The sequence below is a fragment of the Tenrec ecaudatus genome, chromosome 5, assembly GCF_050624435.1.
Source record: "Tenrec ecaudatus isolate mTenEca1 chromosome 5, mTenEca1.hap1, whole genome shotgun sequence".
Lineage (NCBI taxonomy): Eukaryota > Metazoa > Chordata > Mammalia > Afrosoricida > Tenrecidae > Tenrec > Tenrec ecaudatus.
The window spans coordinates 98,425,634-98,451,941 of NC_134534.1; positions in this window are offsets into that span (position 1 = coordinate 98,425,634).

Below are 26,308 nucleotides of genomic sequence, written 5' to 3' on the forward strand. Positions count from 1 at the left end.
TGTTAAGATCAGGTAGATCAAACCCTCCCCCTTTGTCCTTCTTCTTGAGGAGTTCTCTGCTAATTCTGGCCTTTTTGCCTCTCCATATGAAGTTGGTAATCAGTTTTTCCCCCCAATTATTTGAAGAAGGATGATGGCATTTGTATCGTGATAGCACTAAACTTATATAGTGCCTTTGGCAGAACTCACATCTTTACTATATTGTCTTCTAATCCACGAGCACGGGATATTCTTCCATTTGTTGAGGTCACTTTGGGTTTCTTGTAATAGTGTTCCATAGTTTTTCTCACACAAAAGGAAAAGAACGAGAAAGAAGGGAAAAACACAACTGTACTCACTAATATTGACTGTGGTGGGAAAGACAGAAGAGAAAAAAATAAAGAACAAAAAGTTAGCTGATCCCTGATCATTTGAACTTGAGGCCCTAGGGGTTTAAACCCTGCCCCAAGGTGGCAGGTTGGTGTGCCCTTTTTGTGCAGGGTCCCACCGGATCTGGACAGAATTGCCCTACTTGGCACGATCACTGTAGAGGCCAGAATGAGATTTCCTCAGCAGCGTGAGTGCTGTAGAAGGCTGTCACAGCTGCCTGTGTAGTGTGAAGCGTTCTCACCGAGGGCTGTCTGGAGTTCCCTCTGCTATTTGGATTGACTTGCCTTAGGGCGGAGGGTAGAGGACTGGAAGCCAGCAGTGACATATGATAGAAAAGAGAGGGAGAGAAGAGGAAAAGAGAGAGAGAAAGAAGAAAAAAGAAAGTGGAAAAAAAAACCTGGGCCTGTTGAGACCGACTGCGATGAGAAAGGTAGAAGGGTGAGAGAATAAAGAGAGAAGAAAAACGTAGTGAGTAAGGATATAACTGAGGCTTGACCTCCTTACCGTGGAGCTGGAGGGTTTCCAATACTGCCTCAAGGTAGTAGGGTGGTGTGTCTGTTTGGACCTCGCTGATAAACACATGCGGGGTTAATTGAAGGGCGGAGAGATAAATGGCTTGGTGAACCTCACCTTTCTAGTTTTGGGGTCTCTTGCTTTCTGATGGTCAGACCAGGTATAGATGCCTTAGCCAGTTCCCTCCTTCAGCTGACAAGGCTCACTTCCTGCAAGACATCCCCAAGGAGAAGCCACATGGACCTACCCTGATGTAGCCCTGGGTGCTGGAGCAGCTGTGTGTAGACCTCTGCCAGTGCTGAGATGCTGATTCGGCTTTCCTCCTGCAGTTGGCATCATTGTGTGTGTTTTGTGAGATGGAGGAGGACTTTGTGGATTGGTGTCAGACATATGGGCTAATGTTGGACTTGTGGGCTTGGGTAGCACTGGGTTGGGTGTTTTCTTGATGTGCACTTAACCTCAATATAAAACTCTGTCTTACACATAGGAGTTTCTGTGAATTTGTTTCTCTAAAATTCCCAGATTGGCACAGGGTCCCACAGATGCTGGGCGGAATTGCCCTTGAAGGCAAAAGCACAGCCGAGGCCAGGCAGCAATTCCCACAGAGGTGTTGAACACTGGAGTTCACTTGTATAGCTGCCTTGTGCTGTATCTGCTTTTCATTTTAAATGTAATCCTTTAATCTTTGTCCAGATACATACATATTTATTACCATAAAGTGATTCTAAGTTTGTATTCTTATTTATTTGTGAACCTTTATTTTATGTACTTCTTCAAAGTTTTTGTGATTTTTATCATATGTGTTTTCTAAAAGAATAATTTGATTGTGTTTGCAAAAATGCGAAGTGCTTTTTATAAGAATGTCAATCAAAACTCAAAACTACAAAAAAGAAAGTAAAAGAAGAACCCTCACCCGCCCCCCCCCATCCCCAAACAGCTGCCACGAGCATTTATTACACATCGTCTGGACATAACTGTACTGTGTATTCAGAAAGAAAGGTAGATGAAATGAAGCAGGTCATTGCTGAACTTCAGAGAAATCATTCTTTAGCACAATATAGCAGCTTTCAATACATCCCTCTGAATGTTCACAGCAAAGCAGTTTAGATATATGGTAATAAAGAATGGGATCGTATTTTAATCATATGTTGATCAGCTATGGCCTTGCCTTTCAATATGATAAAATTAGACTTCTTTCCATATGCACTACTCTATTTTTATTTTACATTAACATTGAAATATTTGCATTCTGTTTATAACCATCATGTTCAAAGTTCTCAGTTTTTCTTTTGATTCATCTCTTTATTGACTAGATAAATGCTCCAGTTGTATGTTTATGTCTGAACTTATATACTTGAACTCCTCCATACCTTCTGATGGTTTTGTCCAATCAAACATTCTGTGGTGATAGAAATGGTTTATAACTATGCCATCTAATAGAGTAGCTACTAGCCACCTTTGGCTGTTGAAAAAGTGAATTGTGGTTCATGTGATTAAGAGGTTGAATTTTCAATTTAATATAATTCAAATTGTTAAATATCTACACAGGTGGTTAGTATGATGACTATCACATTATACAGAATCTCTGTCTTTATTGCTTTATCAGCTCTTTATACCTAATGACAAGTTGATTAGAAGTAAAATCTGAGTCACAGCATCACTTATAACATCATAGACACTGAAAGCTGATGTAGTCAATTCTGAGGTTATTCTAAGGTTATCTTCCTTGTGTGGTAATATCTTAAATTTTGTAAAAGGGTTGCCCAGAGCTGTTACAGCAGGTAGGATTCATGCTGTTTTTAACAGTTTTCTATGTTTACTGACCAATACTAATTACAAGGTTGTTTGTCAGATGGATATGTCAGGATGGAACTGTTATATTTGCAAGGTAATTGGTTATATCTCAGGTTCAAAATACAGAAAATTGAAGAGGTTAAATTCAGATAAGTTAAAAACTTTGCCTAATGTTAAATAGATTAATTTTAGTTGCCAACTCCCATGAAATGTTACTTATTTTTAATGGCAGAATCAGGATTGGAGTCACTGTAATGTGATTTGATTTTTAAAAAATAAGCAAGAATATTTTCATGCTAAAGACATATTGTGTTGAATTCTAACATATAACCTTTTTAGCCTTGTTTTTAATTACATAAATATATTTTCAAATTAAAATTAAGATGTAATTAAATTTTAGGTATTAAAAAGCCAATTAGACTACTTTATTCAACATCAGCATTTGAGATCCAGGGTTGATGTGCACAGTTATCACCTTGCCTTTCTCAGGCACCACCTTATTTCTGCTGGCGATTGCCCTACTATGGAGCTCATGACTCGGAAAAGCAACTGTAGTCGTCACTGGTTTGGTTTTTTTTTTTAAGTTGTGCATTCTACTGAGGATATTACTCAATTAAACTGGTACAGACTCTTCATAGAGGAGGAATCGACAAGCCTATTTTTAAAGTTGAATTTCATCCACATTTAATAAGTCATGCTGTGTTTCTTAACGTCAGTAGAAAGGTCGACGCAGACTAAGAGTAAACCCAAAAGTTATTCATTGTAGGCTGTGTGTCACTGAGTCAATTGTAACTGAAGAAGTGACTACTGAGCTATGCCAAGAGCTTGGGCCAAGTAGACATAGGTTATCCTTTCCTGGTACAGGACTGGGAAAGGCATATCATCACGCAGTAGGTATTTACCTAGGTTCTTCTACACGAGTAGATTTTTAACAATCTGAATACAAACCTACAATTTTTATATTAATAATATGTTTGTAAGACACAAGATAAAAAACCAAATAAGAGAAATGTTCTTCTGATATATGTAAAAATTAAAAATGAATCAATTTAGCAGTAGGAGTTAAAATTTTGTGGTATTTGGTATCAGGGTTGTACCCTCTCACTGTATTGTTTGGCCAATGTTTTCTTATAGTAGCTGCACCGACAAAGATGTTTGCAACTAGCAAAGCCCATGAGGCGTACTTGGAAGGAGGCTAAAATATATACCAAACTATCATTTTATGGGTTTATTTGATTCAAATAGGTTTTTAAGTATATTTTAATATTTTCAACTGCGTTGAAGCATACAGATTTTATTATACAGCCCTCAGTTTATATGATGTTGAAGATCACCAAAATATAACTAATACTGGTCAAATGATTTATTTTAAAATTATATATACATATCAGAAGAAAATTTTCTCTTACTTGATTTTTCATCTTGCGAATGTCTTATTAAATAGATTTTGCTGAGATGATGTTGTCACTTTTACATCAGCTCTGAAGGACCTACTGTTATAACTCCTCTTACCTCTGCAACCGTTTGTCAACATTTATATTGACCACCGTTTTATTCCTCTCAGCAGCACCTTAAGATGGGCAAGCCCCATTTTAAGACAAAGAAAACTGAGGCTAAGGAAAGTAAATTGGCTTGTTTGTGACTATTTTATTTTTACAATACAATACTCAAATATAAAAGGATGGGGCTGCTTCAAGCCTAGAAGAATACTGTCAATTCCTTTACCCACATTCATCGAGGAAGTTAGCTTAGCGAGGGCCTGGTCCCACGTCTAAGCCTTTCTTCTTACACACATGGGGGAAGGGAAAATATTTTTCTTAATAGGATGCTAGGCATCCTTGGATCTACTAATCACTCAATTTATTTTAACTCATCAACGTTGAGTGGCTATCAGAACAAACTAAAGGGAGAAAACCCTATCCTTAGTCAAGAGACAAAGATATGTATCTTAAAATTCCTTTTTACTTTAAAAGCATTCACTATATTAAGCTTTCTCACTTGGAATGTATTGTTAATGGTCTTTTTTCCCCTACAGTTGAGGGTGGGAGAATTATTACAAGGCCATGCCAACTTCAAATGGGGAATACATTTTGAGAAGACTCCACTGAGTTTATTATTAATCCTGTATATAATAAGGAAATAGCCACAATAACAACCAGTCCTAAACTCTACATCACCCTGACCCATTGTCTCCTGTTTACATTACTTGTTTTGGTGTGCTGGTGCCTTACCTGATGTAAATGCCAAGTGCACAGCCCCTTCATTGAATTTTACGCTGTAGCCATAAATCACCTGTTCATTTATAAAAATATAAAATATGGCACCTGATGGAGCTCGAGAGAGCATATTGTCTGAAACTCTTGGATCTCATTCTCAGCACAGATGTGCCAAAGCTTTTTGGCAAAGTATAAATTTAACTGGGTATCAGGGCTGTTCACAGCCCTCTGGAGGCAGGTGGGCTGGGAACTTGGCTGAGATTGTTCTTGAAAATTAGAAATTCGGAAGCGTCTGAGGTTTTTCATGTTTTCTCCTGAATCACTATCCTCCTAGTGATTCTTCCAGTACAAGCACTACTATAAATATGAAACAGTTCAAAGTATTAGTGATTGAAAAGACTTTCAAAATATCATATTTTGATAGTGCATAAAAAGCAAATGATCATTTCTACAAAGAAAGAGGTAAAGAGAAACAAATTTTATTTTGTAGTCAAATCTATTCTTCCGATGTATCCAGTTTGAAACTCTAGGACATTCTTGCAGATTAAATTCTACATTGCTGCTGCTGCTGCTGTGTGTGTGTGTGTGTGTGTGTGTTTCACTATATCATTAGCACATGACACAGACCTTCTGAGTTAGCGCTAGAACAAGAATGATGTGGCAGTGAGTTGAAAACAATGAAACTACTAATGATGTACTTATGTCTGGAGATCCAGGTTCCGGTTTTTGTTCTGCTACTAATAAGAGTTTTGAAGTGGTACAGGCCACTTAAATGTGGCTGATCCGAGGCCATCTTTATGAAACTTTGGAAGAGAGGAAGATTTTTTTAGGGTTAGCTGATAGTCATCAAAGCTTCTCTGGCTCTAATTTTTGATTTTGTGAAAGCTGCCAGTGACACCTGTGGATCAGCTTTGGTTGTTCATCTTTTACCAAACTTCTCCAGGCTTTCCTATCCTCCTAGGGAAGAGGTCATAATGATGTTATAATAATATACTCTAACATTATAATAATCTTCTACATAACCAGCCACACGAAAATTCTTACTCTCCATAATGTAACACTTTGCAGTGTGAAAAGTGCTTCCAGATATATGATCCTTTCAAAAATTCTCTGAGTTGAATACTGATGTTGTCCAGGATGGAAACAAAGTGTAAATCAAATGTAAAATATCAGGAGTAGAGAAGACCTGGTTTTGAACACTCGTTCTACCATTTATTCATTATGCAATTTGGGGGAAATTACTTATTTATTAATTGTTACTTAATCTAAGTTTGCATTGTACAAAAGAGATCTTAATACTCACCAAATAGTCACAAAACCAAACTCACTGCCATCAAGTCAATTCCAACCCATAGAAATTCTATAGGAAAGAGTAGAACTGCCCCCACGGGGTTCTGAGACTGACTCCTAGTGGAGATAGAATGCCTCATCTTGCTCTCCTTGAGCAGCCAGTTAGTTGTGAACTGCCAACCTTGCTGTTAGAAGCCTAATGGATAATTACTATACAGGGAAAATGTTTTAAGTATTGAATTATATCATGTAGGAAAAGTGTTTTCCACACCACCATCCATGAAATAAGTTCTTAAAAATGATAACTATAATTATTACTTTGCTATTGCATGGAGTTCTAGACATCTGATTCTTTATCTATGGCCTTTCTGTTTTACTCTGTACCTATTGGTTACACAGATGTTTTATGACCTCAATTACATTAGTGATTTGACATTAATTGCTCTCAAAAGTGTGAAGTTGTGTCCTAGCGGGCCTTGTGCTCTGCTGGAGGACTGATTAGTATGCTACCGAATGGAGTGAAAATGGGCCATCAATAATCTTGAAAGGATGTATTTCACAATTCTCAAGAAAAACAAATATAAAGCAAAGTACATTTAAAAAGGGCTTTTTTTCTTATTAAAATAATAGAATCTAGTTTAACTGGCTTAGGAAAAGTAGGATGAAGTTAACAAAACATACCCTACATGACTCCATCTCTTATAAACAAAGACTGCAAACCTGATGGGGTCATCTGTTTTCTTCGCAAGAAATTGTTGCTATTGTTGGTCACAGTTGCTATCAGCTGTGGGTCCAATTCAAAATCTTAAAAACATTAGCCTCAGTGCTTGCTAATCATAATAATTAGTAACTTTTTTGTAGGCTCAGGGTAATTAAGGGGAGCTGGAACACACAACAATAGACAAATAACTTGGCAGTTTTCTTTAGACTGTAAAGGAAAAGCCACAGATTCTGAAGGTCTCAGACTTAAGACTTTGGATATTTGGTGCCTGACAATTATTGGCACTCTTATAATTTCAAGGCTTATTTTTTTTGAGCCACCGTTTTTCTATATAAAAATTACCATAGTAGAACTAAGACTGGCCTAAGATTTATTTTCATACCCTAAAGTCTCCTGTTGTGTGATTCAAACAAAAAAAAAGTTACTTATCAACCATGTAGGTCTGTGTTGAGTTGAATTATCTATGGCCATAGATGCTTCTGTTGTTTCTCAACCTCTGACTACTCAAATCACCTTAATGCTTTCTCTTTTTGAGTTTCTTTTACTGAACTGCCATCATTCAGTACTTGACTCTGTTACCGGGGGTTTGAGGATGACATTTACTACTGCATCATTTATTGCACTTGAGGCAAAAATGAGCTTTCTGATATTTCCAACCCACCTCATGCCTGAACTTTCAGATCAGTATGCATGGAAAACTTTAGAACAGGCCCTGCCCCTTCTGCACTGAGGCTTAGTGTCAAACACAGATGCATAGACATAGGAGGACACGTGCGCATGCAAATCTCGACTCTTAACTGTCCAATGTGTACATGTGTGGCGGTAGATGTCACATTCATGTCATCTCACAGAGAACATATTTGACCTCACAGATGAGGTGGAAAGCCAAAAAAGTATTTCACAATTCTTTCAAGGGTGTGAAAGTCACATTTCCTGTGGCTGCAGAAATGCTGGGAGAAGTAGGAAACGGCTGGTTTCCTTTTGTCAGGGGGCCTTCTGTCTGAGGTTTTGTCCATCATCTTAGGAGTTTCATACAGCTTCCAAGATAAGTGGCTTCCCATATCTTTTCCATTCAGCTACTAATGCTATTGTATTCTTTATTTAAAATATATTTATATGATATATACGATACAACATACTTAAGGAAGACATTATTTCTCATTTTGCTTCAAGTTAGAAAAATTGAGTTTATAAGGCTGGGTATTGGCACTTAATATTTCTAAGCTAAAAATCCCTAACGTGTGTACTAATGGTGCACATTGTGCATCACAGGGAAAGAAACTAATGGAGATCAAAGTAAAGTAGGTAATTGCTCACAGGATAGAGGAAGATACCCTGCCAGTGCCTTCCTGGGCCTGTGTGTATCCTGCCCCGTGTTTGTGATAGAGCACAGGGAGTCATTGCGAACAACAAATAACATTATTGGGATGACAGCAGTTTAAGTGCGAAAGAAATCTGAGTTCTGACAAACCAGGCAGACATAGCAAAATGAAAAATGTACAACATGCATCCCCGTGGCTCCAGGTGTCAGGGGTGGGCAGGGTACTGATACTGATGGAGAGGCTCGTCTGCTCATTTGAGTGTGTCTGGAGGTTTAAATCTCTCTGAAGTGTGGGGAGTCGTGGAGAGAGGTAGTTTTCCATAACTGACTGTGCAAAGAGGAGGGTTTGGTCGGCTTAGTATGTAAATGTGAAGAATAAGCTTCTCTGTGTTGCATTGACTTTATTATCACACGGAAATGGATGAATTCTAAAGGAGAGAGAATGCACTTGGAAAAGCCTTGAAAGCTTTCAAAGTGCCTGTTAATGCAAAGCCTGGAATTGAGAGTGTTTCCAGGACTGTTCACACTATTGATTGAGTAGCTTGAGCTTGTTTTTTTTTAAATCATTTTATTAGGGTCTCACACAACTCTTATCACAATCCATACATCCACCCATTGTGTCAAGCACATTTGTATGTTTGTTGCCATCATCATTCTCAAAACATTTTCTTTCTACTTGAGCCCCTGATATCAGCTCATTTCCCCCCTCCCTTATCGCCCCCCACCTCTTATGAACCCTTGATAGTTTATAAATTATTATTATTTTGTCATGTCTAACCCTGTCCGATGTCTCCCTTTACCCACTTTTCTGTTGTCCATACCCCAGGGAGGGTATTATATATAGATCCTTGTAATCGGTTCCCCCTTTCAATGCCACCATTCCTCCACTCTTCCAATATCGCCACTCTCACCACTGGTCCTGAGAGGCTCATCTGTCCTGAATTCCCTGTGTTTCCAGTTCCTATCTGTCCCAGTGTATATTCTCTGGTCTAACCGGATTTGTGAGATAGAATTTGGATCATGGTAGTGGCAGGGAAGAAGCATTAAAAACTAGAGGAAAGCTGTACGTCTCATCATTACTACACTGCACGCTGACTGGCTCCTCTCCTCCCCACAACCCTCCTGTAAGGGGATGCCCAGCTGCCTACAGATAGGCTTTGGGTCCCCACTTCTCACTCCCCTTCATTCACAATGATGTTTTTTTGTTCTTTGGTGCCTCATACCTGGTCCCATTGACACCCCATGATCACACAGGCTGGTGTGTTCTTCCATGTGGGCTTTGTTGCTTCTCAGCTAGATGGCTGCATGTTTGTCTTCAAGCCTTTAAGACCCCAGATTCTCTATCTTTTGCTAGCCGGGCACCATCAGCTTCCTTCACCACATTTGCTTATGCACCTGCATTGTCTTCAGTGATCATGCTGGGAAGGTGAGCATCATGGAATATCAGTTTAATAAAGTGTTCTTACATTGAGGGAATACTTGAGTGGAAGCCCAATGTCTTTCTGCTACCTTAATACTAAACCTATAATTATATACATGTAGATCTATTTCCCCATCATCAAAGTGTTGTTCCATTGAGGGAATAATTGAGCAGAGGCCCAATGTCCATCTGAGAGGCCCAATGTCCATCTGCTACCTTAATACTACAACTATAAATATGTACACATATATCTATTTCCCCATCGTCATATATAAATATATTTACATATGTACGTGCCTGTATTTAGACCTCTATACATGTCCTTTGATTCCCACTTCTTTTCTCTATTTCCTTTTACTTTCCTCTTCTCCCACCATACTCAGCCTTCATTTGAGTTTCCAGGCCTCCTACACTCTCCTTGCCACCGATTTTGGATCACTTGTTGTTTCCTTGTCCCTGGGTTTGTTAATACCCACTTCTCTTGCTTCCCCCTCTCCCATGTCCCACTGGAACCATTGATCCCATTGTTTTCCCCTCCAGATTGTTTATCCTGACTGTCTTATTTAGATAGACCTGAGGATATAATAATATGCACAAAACAAGTCAGAGAAAAACAAAGCAACAAAAGAAAACAAAACAACAACAACAAAAACAATGACAAAACAGAGAAAAGCCTGTAAATAGTTCAAGTTCTGTTTGTTGACCTTTTGGAGTGGTCTAGGAGTCTCTTATGGGGTGCCACTTCCTGGCCCCAATGTCTACTTTTGGTATTCCCTCAGGACTTCCTTGTTCTAGTAGCTTGAGCTTTTAAGGATGAGAATTTGGAGACTCACTTGAATCTTCTCTTTTCTCTCACACCTCAGTCCATCCACCCAGGCAACTTCCTTTTTTCAATGTTTTTGGAGTGCTTCAGCTTTCCTTTATTTTTGGTCTCACTCTTAGTCTTTCTTAACTGAATCGTCTCACTTTGACCTTTGACCACAGCACTGGAAGCCCTAATTTGTAGGTACAATCTGTGATTTTTAATGTTTCCATTTGATCCTAAAACCTCTGGTGATATACCACACGTCACCAACTATTGTGTTCTCCAAAGAGACTGCACAAAACCTAACAGTTTACAATGAAACATTAGTGTGTAATCTATGTATATATAGATTATATAATAGAATATTTATATTACACGTTATTATATACGCACACACATTTGAGTCCCACTGGTGCTGTCAGGTAAGCATTGGGCTGCTAACTGCAAGGTTGGCAATTCAAACTCACTAGCCACTCTGAAGAAGGAATATGAAGCTATAGTTCCTATAAAGATGTATAGCCTTCAAAACCCCAAATAGAGTCACTCCAAATAAGAATTGATTTGATAGCAGTGGGTTTGTAATATATGTTGTTAGATAGCATTGAGTCTGTTCTAGATCATAGCAATCCCATGCCCAAGAGAACAAACTGCCAGTTCTGAACCAGCCTCTCAATTTTTATGTTTGAGCCTATTGTTACAGCCACTGTTTCAATCCATCTTTTCTTTTTTTTAAATTTTTTAAAATTTATTTTTGTTGTTTTTGTTGTTTTTTTTTCAATCCATCTTGTCAAGGGTCTTCTTCTTTATCACTGCCCCTCTACTTTACCCAGCATGATGTCCTTCCCTCAGGGCTGGACTCCCCTGATAACAGGTCAAAAGTAAATGAAACAAAGACTTATAATCCATGATTCTAAGGAGCATTCTGGCTGTACTTCTTCCAAGCTTGATTTTTTTGTTCTTTTATCAGATCATGGTACTTTGAATATCCTCTGACAGTACCATAATTCAAATGCATTGATCCTTCTTCACTTTTCCTTATTTAATGTCCAACTTTCACATGCATATGAGGCGATTGAAAATACCATGGCTTGGTTATATAAAAGGGTTTCAAAAAAAGGTTGTGGGAAAATGACAATCGTTTAATTCTGCTTTCTCAAGAACTTTTTTATGACTCCTTACACACACACACACACACACACACACAATGTATATGAAGCTCTAGTGGCACAACAGGCAAACACGCAGCTTCTAATCAAAAGGTCAAAAGTTTGAACCTACCCACCAGCTCCACAGGAGAAGGGCCTGTGTTCTCTTCCTACAAATATTCTAGTATAGGCAAAACCTATGAAGCCAGTCTACTCTGTCCTATAAAGTCACTAGAGTCAGACTCACATTGAAGACACACAACAACAGCAAAAATAATATATATTACTTGAAGAAGGTATAAGGAAATTTACAACTGCATTGGTCAGAAAAAGGTCAGGAAAGTTGTGCAATTTTTTTTCTCCCACCATGAGAAAGTGTCAGCTGATTCTCTGAGGGTGGCAAGGGCTGCCCTACAGGAATTTTGGTGGAAAGCCTTTTGTTGTCCACCCAACAGACCTCATCCTTCCCCTTCAGACTTCTCTGTTCCTTAAACAAAGAATCTTGCAAAGGAACCTGATCTGACATTGTTTTCCCCAAACTTCCCTTGGGATGTAGCATCAATTAAAAGTACAGGATTCTTTATGGAATTGTTAGAGAGATGGAAATGTTGACTTCAGAAATATATAGATCTAGATGGAGGATAATTTGAGAAACACTAGTTACATGGTTGATATTTTTATTTAATAAAAGTAAAATAATTTTGATTTTGTGTCCATTTGGTTGGGCCAGGGTTCTCAGTGGTGTGGCAGTTAAAACGTAGTAAATCCTCTGAGGAAACTTCCGCAAGGTTGTGGCCTGTTTCTAATGTAAATAGTAGACATTTGCTTGCTTTTTGCTGGGTTTGGATCCTGCATTTGACTCTGGTTATTTGGACTTGAGCCAAAGGCTTGCCGATCTCTGTAGTCATCCGCTGCCTGCCACTGTACATGCTGACCTTAGATTGATTTGCCTCCACAGCCAGAGGCCTGTCACCTGATTGCTGATCTTGGGTTTATAAGCTCCTGCGGCTTCTTGAGAAGCCTTCAGTCTGACATCAGTCTGACATTTTGGAACTTGCCCACTGTGTGATCCATTTCCTTGATATAAACCTCTTTCTATATAAACATATATACACTTCAGTGGTTTAGCTTCCATAGAGAATCCTGCCTAACACAGGATTTCCTTTATTTTTGTAGTGATAGTTTTTTACTTAACTTTATGTATATGTGTGTATATGCATGTATGTATGCATACACATTCTAAAAAGGATTCTAAAGAATTAAGAAAAGAACCCTAAAGCTGTACTACCATCTAAGATAAGGAGTCGGGGAGGGACACTGGTCGTTATTCTCTGTCGTGTGCTAGAAAGGCATGTGCTGTATGTGAAGGTGAGGCCATGAAGGGAAGAGGAGGAGCTCCATCACGCAACGTCATAGAAGAATCATGCACTTGCTTGACTGGAATTGTAGATGATGTCAGTCAATATTAACTGAATGAGCACCCAGCAAATGGACCAGTGACTTGCAAAGAAATAATGACAATGAAGGGGTTAGACCTCTGTCTTCTTTTGATAAAAGCTTTTTATTAGCCACATTAGGTTGCAAAAATGTTCATGATCTAATTAGATCTAAAAAGAAGTATGCCAAAACAACAGCAACAACAATGCAGAACTTATCTAGAAGATTATTTTAATTATTAAAAAAAGATCCTCTCCTGAAGTGCAGCTTCTGCCTTGAGACATTAGCTAATGAGAGTGCTACATGCATATAATCAGTATAAATTATGCTGGCATATACAACCTTTAAGCTAATGGGATACAAAATGAAAAGCTAGCCCACAGGATAAATTTCAAGCTTCTAAATTTATTATGTCAAACCATAGTGTTCCCGTAGTTTCTATCTTCTGTCTATTCCCTGATCTCAGTAGACCCTTGGATGCCCTGAATTACGGATCATTTCTCAAACATTCCATGCTGTCAAATGTCTCCGTGTCTGTGCTTATTACCCCTGCCTGAACACTCTTCCCACATGCTTTACAAGGTCAATTGTGACATGACCCTCAAGACAAAGATCTGTAGTTCAGTGGACTGACTTGGCAGGACACTTTTGCCTAAAGCAGTGGACCTCAGACCCAATTTTTGGAACTCTTAAAAATTTGGGTTGTGTTAGAGATTCTGATTATTTCAACAGATCTCCAAGGGATTCCAGTGTGCCACCATGGCTGAGAATTCCTGAATTAAAGGGTATGTACTCCTACCTTTGAATTCCCATGACACACCATGTTAACATGCATCACATTGATTTACAATGATCTGTTCCCGTGTTTGTCTCTGCCAGGTGTCAGCATTTGGAAGTGAGAACTATGCTCCTCTTACATGGAGGCCCAGTGTGTTAGTCTGGGTAGACTAGAGAAACAAATTCACAAACATACATATTTATGTAAGGGAGAGGCTTAGATACAAGAGCAATTGAACGTTGAGAAAACATCCCAGCCCAGTCCAGATCAAGTCCATAAGTCTGACATTAGCCCATATGTCAGACAGCAATCCAGAAAGTCCTCTTCAGACTCACAAAATACGTGCAATGAGGCCGAATGCAGGATGATCCCAGGCCTGTGGGTAGAAAGTCTTTGGATCCAGTGGCATTGTAAGCATCTCAGCATTGGTATTGTAAACATCTCAGTATTGGTAGGGTTCTCTACTTGGCTTCTCCAACTTCAGAGGTCTTGTCAGCTGCAATGTCTCCCAGGGAAGTAGCAGAGAGAGGGAGGTGTCTCCTGCCTCCAAGAGGAAGTACCAGATTTCCCAGAATTCTCAGGAGAAGGCCATGCCCACAGAAGTCACATTGGCATCTCCAGATTGACAGCCTAGACTCCACCCCTATACTCTTAATCCTTAAATTGACACCACATTAGGTGACTACAACACTGAGCCAGAGCATTTGATACATAATTGTTTATCTAAATCAATGGTTTTCAATCTTGGCTGCACATGAGAATCACTGGGGAGATTCAAAAAGTAATGAAGTCTGATGAGATGTAAGCATCAAGATTTTAAAAAAGGTCTTCTTAATATTCTAATATATGCAGGATTGAGAACAAAACTGAAATTTATCATCACCAATCGGCATCAATAAATTGAACATTTCTATAACAGTTAAAAAAAGCCACATCCAAGCTCTGGTATTAATTATGTGACTTTGGGCAAGTCATTTAATCTTTCTGGGTCTCTGTTTCCTTTCTTGCAAAATGCAAGAGTTGGACTAGAGAATTTCTAAGGAAGTTGCTCATCTTATAATTTGATTGTTGTGATTTTCTGTATCAGCATCTGTGTTAGGCTGGGTTCCCTAGAGAAGCAAAACCAGTGACACTTGTATGTATATATAGAGAGATTTATGTCAAGAAATATCTGATACAGTTATAGAATTGGGTACGTCCAGTCTGGTCAGTAAATAAGTTAAAGTAATCTGGAGGCTTCTCCTAACTCCTATAGCTGCAGGTGCTGATGAACAGGAAGAAGGAAGGTGAGTCAGGAAGACCATAGGCTGGTGGATGGAAAGTTGAACAGATGCAATGAATCAACTGAATGAAGCCAAGGCCAGCTGTTTGCTGATGGTTCCTGGGATCTGCAAGCAATGTAACCAGGAGGTGGATGAGCCAGTTGCAGGATTCAGATCCAGGAGCTGATGTGAGCTAATTTCCTCACACTTTCAAGCTACATTAAGAAGAGTACACCCCCCAAATGGAACCTTCCCCAATTGTGTTAAGACTGTGAACAAATTAAGGAAAGGGTGCTCTGCTCTATCCTATCCCCTGCCCCCCAAACTGTTTGGCTGCTTTACAGAAGATCCCATCATGAAGCTTATTATAGTATGTTAGATTATATCATGGGTGAGGATAAAGTTCTTTGCTTCTTATGCAAATGGGGCAGGACCACCACTTTCCACAGATCATGGCCCATGGGAGAATGCTGACGGCTCAGCCATGAGAGTTGACGAAGCCAAAACTGGCCCGTCTCTCTGCCTGAGATAACTGGACACTTGCCTTCTGCTCCCTGACTAAAGTCTCAGATGGCAGCAGTCTACAAATGTATCAGTTGCTTCATGGTCCCAACGTATCCCCCCTCCCTCCTGTGAATAACTTGACTGACGTGTTAATGCTTCTTTGTAAACCTTCAAAGAATAGGGACCTGTCTCTTTGTGTCATCCTGTCATATGGTGCAGGGTACACATGACAGTGCAAGGGATGTACTTAAGCCAGGCCTTTAATAGCGTTTGAGGCCCTGAAGTGTCTATACGGCAGGGTCCCCTGTGCCTCAACTTTTGTCTATCCCTTTTGTATATAAGTTTTCTCCTTTCAGATCGTACCCACACAAACCCTTTTGATTTAAAAGATAAAAGCAGGTCTCGGTCTTATCTTACAATCATGGGAGAACATGGTCTACCCAAAGCGACATACAACACAATCTAAGGATAGGATTTTCATATATAAGTGGAGTTTATTCCTCAGTTACCATGGTGTTAGAAATTGTCTTACTTAAAATATCTCAAATGTCTCTCATTTCCTAGGCAGAAGAAACTGAAAATAATTTGACTTTCTTCTGATGACTTATGACCATTAATATATAATTCTTTATTGTACTATCTCTTAATATAGCATTAATTTAAAATGCTATTGAATTGTGCCCAGCACTAAATGGCTCCAGACTGTTATAATTTCCATTTCCGATGTCTGACGTTACATATATTTTTCTCACAACCAAATTATTAACTGGTGCTGCACTTTGTTCTATTGTGTAGGCCTTTCTCTTGCCTTCCCCTAACTTTCAATTTGGAGATTGTAAGATGACAAGACTGGGAAGAGAAGCTTACATCTAAAGTAAAGCATTTCACTACACTATGTGAGTGTGGAGGCAGGCTGATAAAGGAGGAGTTAGGCTGGGGTTCAAACCATAAATCCTCACTGACTCACGAACCTGACTGGCTAACTGCAGATAATAGTAGTGTACATGAGAGGAGACCCCCACAAAAGAAAATGGATTTTTTTCAACACTAGGTATTTAATTTTTTTACAAACAACCTTATCATCTTCAAAGTACTCTCCATTACACTTAATATATTTGTCAAATCTGCAATTCCATTCTTGGAATGTACATTTTTCAATCTCATTTCTTTGGATGGCTGACAGCACCTCCCTCATTTTTTCTGCATTTCTTCTATATCATCAAATTTCTGTCCTTTCATTTCCTTCTGCATTCGTGAAAACAAAAAAAGTCACACAGAATGAGGTCAGGTGAATACGGTGTGTGAGGCAAGAGAGGCATGCTTTTTCTTGCCCAAAACTGGTGCACTAAGATGGCTGCATGAGCAGGTGCATTGTCACAGTGGCAAAATCAGTCTCCTGTCTGCCACGAATCAGGCCTGTTTTTGTTGCACCCTGTTGCACAGTATTTTCAGCTTCTATCTAAAAAGAAAGCTTGATTAACAGTCTGACTTGATGGTGTGAACTCCAAATGCACTATCCTCCTCACATCAAAAATACACATGAGCATTGATTTTTTGTGGGTACCCCCTCATATTTAGAAGATTTCAATGGGGATTCAATAATACGCTAAGCTAACAAATACATTTTTATCAATAGTCATGTTTAGCTGTATGTTGAAGGCTTATCGCAGGAGCACTTGTGGTGGAATGGTGAACTGCTCCACCGCTAACATGTAGGTGAGCGGTTCAAACCCACCAGTGGGAGAGAGAAAGATGTGGCAGTCTACGTCCACTAATATTTCTCGCTGTTAGTGTTAGGTACTATTAAATTTGTTGTGACTCATAGTGACCTTATGTACAGATGAATTAAACATTTCTCAACCCTACACTACTTCATAATCACTTATATATTTGAGCCCATTGTTGCAACCACTGGGCCATTCCATCTAATTGAGAGTCTTCCTCTTTCCCACTGACTCCCTACCAAGCAGGTTCTCTTTCTCCAGGTATGGATCCCTCCTCCTCATGACATGTCCAAAGTAGCTGAGATTAAGTCAAATTTGCTTCTAAGGAATATTCTGACTACACTTTCTCCAACACAAATTATTCTGGAAATACATGGTATATCTAATATTCTTCACTAACACCATGACTCAAAGGCATACATTTCTTCTTTAGTCTTCCTCATACATTGTCCAGATTACACAGGCATATAAATTGATTGAAAATATCATGGTTTGGGCCAGGCACACCATAGTCTTCAAAGTGAAATCTTTGCTCTTTGCCGTAATAAAGAGATCTTTTCCAGAAGATTTTCCCAATGCAACAAGTCATTTGATAACCTAAGTACTAATTGCATGGCAGTGATTGTTGGTCCAAGCAAAATAAAATCCTTGACAACTTTAATCTTTTCTCTGGTTATCATGATGTTGCTTATTGATCCAGCTGTGATGGTTTTAATTTTATTTATTTGGAGGTGCATTAAAAATTGAAGGGTGCAATTTAATTTTCATTAGCAAATGCTTCAAGTCCTTCTCACTTTCGGCATGTAAAATATGTCATCTTCATATCACAGATTTTTAACAAGGCTTCCTCCAATTCTGAAGCCTTATTTTTCCTCATAGACTCCAGCTTCTCAGCTTATTTGGCTAACATGAAAACCGCATATCTTTCTTGATTTTAAATTATGGCTTGTCCCGTTATTCTGTTCAAGCTTGGTCTATATACAGATTATTCACGAGTCCAACGACACGTTCTGAAATACCAGCATTGTGCAAGGCTATTCACAGTTTCTTTGAGCCATTCAGTCCAGTGCCTTTGGGTAGTCAATGGACCACAGGCAAACATCTTTCTGATATTCTCTGCCTTCAGACAACTTTCTTCTGACACCCGCAATTCCTTCTATGTCCTCTTCCAAATCTGACTTGAACTCCTGGTAGTTTTCTGTAGATGTTTCAAACACTTTTAAATTAACCTTGGCAGAATTTTACTTGAATTAAGGGTTTTTTTTTTCTAATTCCCATAGTCCATTGGATTACTTTTCTTGGGAATGGACATGAATATGGATCTCTTCAACTAATTGGAAGATGGTTAGCTGTCTTCCAATTTTTTTTTCAGAGATGCATGAGCACTTCCAGTATTTCATGGGGTTGTTGAAACATTTCAATTGATATGACACCAATTCCAGAAGGCTTATTTATTTTTGCCAACGCCTTCAGTGCAAGTTGAGTTTTTCTTACAATATCATTGGTTCTTTCTCTTGATACTTTTTGTGTCATTCAGTATTTTGCTAATAGAATCCTTAAGTGTGCAATGAAAGCATTGGATTTTTTTTTCAGTTCTTTTAGCTAAAGAAATGTTGACCATATTTTGAGTACATTTCAACTGGACAGACTCCTTTTCTGCCACCCTATTACATAATATTTCACTGTTATCCATAAAGTTTCTAATGGGTAGTTTTTCAGAAATAGACAACCTCTTCCTTAGTCTGGAAGTGCCACTGAAGCTTGTCCAAGGTAGGTAAACCTGCTGATACATAAAATACTGGTGGTGTAGCTTCCTGTATCATAGCAACATGAAAGTCATTGTAACATGTCACTATAGCATGACAACCTGAAAGATAAGTTGCAGGCACTGAGGTTTATAGTCCTGGAAATTCGATGAGGTTAAATTCTACTGTGTTTTATAGAGTTACTTGAGTCAGAGTCAACTTGATAAGCAAAGGTTTTAGCTGTGGTTTGGTGTTGCTTATTTTAGAGTCTCTATGTGGTGTCAACAGTTAACATGCTCACTTGCTAACTAAATTTGGATCTATCCAAAGATACCTCAGAAGAAAGGGCTGGTAAGCTGTTTCTGAAAATTCAGTCATTGAAAACCCAAAACAGGACAGGTATATTCTAACACACATGGATTTGCCATGAAGAAATCAACTTGATGACAACTGATTATTTTTTTAATGGTTGTTAAGTGATTTCTATATGATAGGCATATTGTAAGGTATTATATTAGTTAACTTTATTGTTATTTGGATGATAGTTTACAGAGCAAAGTTTTCCATTGGACAAGTTGACAGGTACTTTGCTTGCTTCAGGCCACTCTCTCTCTGTTTCCCCTTTACATTTCCTCTTCTTTCCTTGTCTATGATCTCTTCTTGACTTTGTTTTGGGCAAATAAAACCCAAACCTAACTCACTGTCAGTGAGTCAGTGCTGGCTTTTAAGGACCCTACAAATGCTATGTTTTTAATCTTGAAAAGATGATTCCTCTTTGGAGCATGCATTTCCCTCGAGCTACTGTTTACAGAAATATCTGTGGTTTTGCTGATCACTGAGCCATGCTAGAAAGCTCATTTCTAGGCTTGAAAGGTGGCTAAGGACCAGGGTGACAGGGATTTCAGCTGTAAAACTGTCCTTGTGGTTTTGAGCTCTGTCCCACAGTTTCCTGTATCCAAGACCGGGTAATTATGATCCCTTTCAGAGCAGTGACGAAACACAATCTAGTACTTTTGGTCTCAGGAGGCTGAGGATTATGGGGTCCATTAGTCCTTTGAACTAATTGTTCCTATGCCTCTGTTTTTGTTTCCCATTCTTCTTTGCTCTGAATAGAGAGATCTCACTAGTTACACATTATACGGCACCATAAAAACTGATAGGCCAGCAGTAGTTACTCACCCAAGTAGGACAGGCACTTCTATATCAATCAACTCATGTAAACTTCCTAAGAGCCTCATGAGATTTTCTCTCCCATCACTCCCAGCTTAGCCTCCAGGAATCTAAGGTTAGTGAGGTGAAGTACTTACTCTGTGTTGCCCACTGTGTACAGGGAAAGTACTTTGCCTAGGGAGCAGCAGAAGTGATGACCCCCTTATCATCCTCATAAAAATAGTTGCTCTCTTATACCTGAGTTTCTGCTAAGCATCTGCTGAAAAATAACCAGTGATACCCTAGTTTCCTTTAGAAAATTGTCATTTTACGGGGAACTCCTTAATATTTGGTATGCCACTAACCTTAAACCAAAACCAGCTAGAAAATTGTCCAGTTTATATGAAATATTCTGAGTGGAATGAAAACTTTAAGTTAAAATCGTTTCCTTTTAAAAAAATGTCTGTGCTCTAAAAAATGATTCCAAATCTCTCCAGTTCTTGACATTATAAGAAGTTGAGGGAGGCTGGGTGACCAGATACCATCTGTCAGAAAACAATGTCATTCACCTTTTTCACTGTGGGAGTCCACTTGCTGTGTCTGTAGAGCTAAATGTTCTTGGAGAAAGAGAATGTCTCCAGCACATGTTTTCCAGGTTTGACTTTGATATATATACATAGACTGGGGAGGAGGTGAGACAGAAGGGAAAATCAAGAATACCATTTATGAGACCACTGTTTGGGATGGTGCCATATATTAGAATTGCAGTGCAGACAACGAAATTCAACCTCAGCAGAATTTGGGCTGCTTGGGTCCACACTAGACTCACAGATGCATGATATAAAATAGTTGAGCTTGAAAGGGAGGAGGATATAGCTGTGTTGTAGGACTCACAGGTCTCTTGGAATCATCGTTACCTTCTCCATTGTCTCAAAAAATGACTCTGCACCACCTGTTCCTTCAAAGAGTTGTTAGCAGAGAATGAAACAGGTTTCATCATCAGTAAGAAAGTGAAAATAATTCTATCTAGCTATCATTTGTCTATCATCTTATCCTTTATCTACCTACCTACGTGTGCCTTTCTCCTTTCTTTATTTACACTGTTCATCCCTTTGTCTTATTTTTTTCCAAAAATACTTAAATGCAAAAGCTGCTTGAGTGTAATAATAGATAACAACTTTGGAACTATAAAAAGCAGGAACCGTAGAACTGAAAGTTGTTGTTGTTAAATGTTGTCGAATCGGTTGAGCCTCAGCGCAACAGTATAAACCATTTCCCAGTTTGGCATCATCCTCACAATCATTGTTACGTTTGAACTCACTGTTGTAGCAACCGTATCCTTCCATCCCCTTGACTGCCTTCCTCTCTTCAGCTGACTCTGCACTTACAAAGCATGATGTCCTTTCCAAGGGATTAGAGTTTCCTGACAGCATGTACAAAGTATATGAGCCAAAGCCTCACCATCCTCTAAGTAGCATACTGGTTGTACTTCTTCCAAAACATGGTTACTTGTTCTTCTGGCTGTCCATTATGTTTTCAATATCCTTCACCAACACCACAATTCAAATACATCAGTTTTTCATCAGTGCTCCTTATTCATTGTTCAACTTTCACACATATATGAGGCAAGTGAAAATGCCATAGTTAGACCAGTCACACCCCTTACTCTTCAAAGTGATACCCTTGCTCTTCAATATTTTAATGTGGTCTTGTGAAGCAGAATTACCCAATGCAATACATTGCTTGACTTATGATGCCTGCTTCTAGGAGAATTGGCTGTGGGTCTGAGCAAAATGAAATCGTTGATAACTTCAATCTTTTCTTTATCTATCATGATGTTCTATTGGTCCAGTTGTGACGAGCTTTGTTTCTTTACATTGAACTACAATCCATTGAAAGCTACAGCCCTGATATTCTTCAGCAAATCTTCAAAACCTTGTAGCTTTCAGCAACCAAGTTGTATTGTTAATGAGTTTTTTTTTTCCTCCAATCCTCATCCTTGGTTCTTTTTCATATACTCCAGCATCTTAGATTATTTACTCAACATAGAGATTGAATAAGTATGGTAAAAGAACATATCCCTGGTTCACACCCTTCGTAATATTGAACCATGAAGTTCTTCCTTGTTCTGTTCAAATGGCTGTGTCTTGGTCCATGTATAGATTATACACGACCACAATAAAGTGATCTGGAATTCCCATTCTTTATTATTATGCAGACTCATCTGGCATCAGCTAAGTTCTCTTCTGAAACTAGCTTGAAGTTCTGACAGTTTCCTGTAGATGGACTGCTCCAACTATTGCTGGCTGATATTCACCAAAATTTTCCTTTCATGTGGTATTAATGACATTATCTTATAATCTCTTAATTCTGTTGCATCGCCTGTTTTGAATGGTTACAAATATGGATCTCTTTCAGTCAGTTGGTCAATCTTTCAAATTTCTTAGCACAGAGGTTGGACAAATTCTTAACTACATTTGCATAATAGTTATAAAAACTGGGATCTACTATAGATTGTAGTGGAGGGTTGAAGGAAGGCTAATTAACAACCTGCGATACACAGATAACACAAACTTGCTTGCTGAAAGCAAGAAGAACCTGAAGCCCTTGAGTGACTGATTCCAGTGCTTCACCAGCTTGCTTGGACATTTCAATTGATATTCTATCATTTCCTGGAGCTTTGTTTGCCTGACCTGTAGTGCAGCTTGGATTCCTTCCTTTAGTATTATTGGCTCTGGATTATATCAAATGGTCAAACGCTCATCCGTTCTTTTTAGTGCCGTGAATTTGTGTGTTCCTACCATCTTGTTTTGATGCTTCTTGCATCAGGCAAAAATCTTTCCCTCGAGTTCTTCGATATTACAACTCAAGACAGGTGTTTATTTTTTTCCTTCTTCCAGCTTTTGTTCTTCCTGTTTGCCTTTTTAACCCCAGGTCTTCGCGCATTGCATTTATGTGCATTTATAATACTTTAATTTGTCTTCTCCAGTTGCCCTTTGAAATTTGCTGTTCAGATCTTTGATTTCATCATTTTTTTTCCATTTGCTTTAGCTAATCTACATTCATGAGCAAGTTTCAGAATCTCTTCTGACATAAGAAACGCTGATCTATATTTTTCATTTCCAAGTTTGCATTCCAATAGCCAATAATTATTAGTGCATCCTGATTTTATGATTATGTGTTTGATCAATATCAGCTTGAAAAATTTGATAGAATTCTTCGATTTCTTCATTGCCAGGTTTAGTAGTTGGTGTGTATATTTGAATAATAGTTGAATAATTACCTCAACTTCTTTGTTAACATATATTATTAAATCACACACTATATTGTGCTTCAACATAGATCTTGAAATGGTCTTTTTGATGATGAACACCTTGCAACTCTCATAACTTTATAAAACATGCTACTTTTATAGCATTATAGCAAACTATTACTTTAAATAGCCTAATTTGTAATCACAAATACCATGAGAAATTTTGTTATGCTAACCTCGGTGTTCATATTTTCTGTCTAGTTTGGTAATTTTAAGTGTTGTAAACTTCAGAAATGCTAAAAATATATCTAGATAACTGAAAGATTAAATTACTTATTAGCAATCGGCTCCTTTGCTCTATGCTCCTCTACACTCCTCCAGGATATAATGAAATCAGTAACATCTAATGAAGACACATCTATAAATATTAAATAACCCCTATTATATGGTTCCCATTTATTTAACTGATTTGTATAATCTAATAATGGCATATCTTTCTCTGGAGGACAATCATAGGGAGCCCCAAATTAACAAATATTAAAGACTTTGTTTCCTACAGACCCTTTAAATCCTGGTTCCTTAACCACCACCCCCCATCCACTCAAACAAAGCCCTCTCATCAGTTTAATGTACTAAGACTCCCAATTGATGCGTCCACACTCTGTCCTATGAGTTTGTAGCTCCTCTCACTTAGACACTGGGCTTGGTCAGGAGATTGACTTTGGCCAGCGATTTTTTTGTTTTGTTTTGTTTTAGCAAATGTGACATATTAGAGGCTTGAAAAGTACTTGAGATTACTCTTTTGAGAACATGCATGGGCGAACCTTCCTGACTGATATAATAGAATCAAGTGACTGCATACAAGGCCATTCTAGAGAAGCCAATATCAGCCGCCCCCCCACCCTGCCCGCTGACTACAGACACATGACTATTCCTAGTTATGATCACCTAAATGTAAATACCCTGCTAACATGTAGAATCAAAACAAATATGATTGAATATCAGCATACATGTGTTAGGTTTTTGTACCACTGTGGCCTGCATATTGCTATGAAGCTGGGGGTTCTGCCGTTGGTATTTAAGATAGCATCACGGTCACCCATGGGGGGCAGGTTTAAGTGAAACTTCCTGACATAGGCTAGGAAGAATTGCCTGGCAAACTACTTCCAAAAATCAGCTAAGGAAAACATAACACCTCACAACAGAATGGCATCTGTTAAAAAACATTCAAAATGCACAGTGGCTACAACAATGGACTCAAGGATATGATTGTGATAGTCCAGGTTGACTAGAGAAACAAATCCAGAGACACTCATATGTTTGTAAGGGAGTTTTATATCAAAGAGCAATTGTATATTAAGAAAATACCCCAGCCCAGGCCAGATCAAGTCCATAAGTCTGATATTAGCCCATATATCTGATATTTGCCCATAATTACCTCTTCAGACTCATGTAGTCACATGTAATGATGCAAAATGCAGGAATATCACAGGCCAGTGGGTGAAAAGTTTTGTGCAGCCAATGGTGGTGGAAGCATCTCAGTGCTGGTGTAGTTCTCCAGGTGGCTCCTGCAGCTATCCAAACATGGCTCTTCGACAGGAATGTGAAGTGGAGAGAGGTTGTGGACCCCTTCAGGGAGGAAAGGAATTTTCCAGAATCCTCATGAGAAGACTATGCCCACCAGAAGGCTTCATCAGGTTGTGACCTGATTGACAGGATAGACTCCACCCCTTCTCTTTTAATACCTTCCAGTTGACACGAGATTACATAACTACCACAATCATTATGAAATGGTTCATAGCGTTTTCTGTGTTGTACATGTGGTCGCCATGAGTAGGAGCCAACTCAAAGGCAACTAAAAACATGACAGACTCAAAACTTCTGTTATGAATCTTTTACAACTGCCATTTTAAACCCCCTAATACTAGAGCTTGCACACCTGTGATGATAAAAATGCACCTGAAGTCTTAAAGACCTGAAGATAAACAAGCAGCCATCTAGCTGAGAGACAACAAAACCCACATGGATGAAGCACACTGTCCTGTCCCGACTCAATAGTTGAAGACAAAGTGGGTGCCTAAGCAAAAGTGGTGAAGAAAGCTGATGGTGCCTGGCCATCAAAGGATATAGCATCTGGGGTCTTAAAGGCTTGGAGACAATCAGACAGCCATCTAGCTAAGAAACAACAAAGGCCACACAGAAGAGGCACACCAGCCTACCCCGACACAAATACTGAAGACAAAGTGGGTGCATAGGCAAATGCGGTAAAAAAAAAAAGCTGATGGTGCCCAGTTGTTAAAATATATAGAATCTGGGGTCCCATAGGCTGGAAGATAAGCAAGGGGCCATCTAACTGAGAAACAACAAAGCCCACATGGAAAATGCACACCAGCCTGTGAGATGAAAAGTTGTCAAAGGGATCAGATATCAGGCATCAAAGACCAAAAAAATATCATAGCATTGTGAAAGAGGGGGAGTGCAGAGTGGGGACCCAGGGACTATCTGGGGAAAATTGGACATCCCCTTGCAGTAGGGCTGTGGGGAGGTGACAAGCCAGTCAGAGTGCAGTGTAGCAATGATGAAACATACAATTTTCCTCTAGTTCTTAAATGCTTCCTTCCTCCCCTCACTATCATGATCCCAATTCTACCTTACATATACGGCTGGACCGGAGATGTACACTGGCACAGATAGGAACTGGAAATACAGGGAATGCAGGACATATGAACCCCTTAGGATCAGTGGTGGGAGTGGCGATATCCGAAGGGTGGAGGGAAGGTGAGGGAGAAAGGGGGAACAGATGACAAGGTCTACATATAACCTCCTCCCTGGAGGACGGACATCGGAGAACTGGGTGAGGGA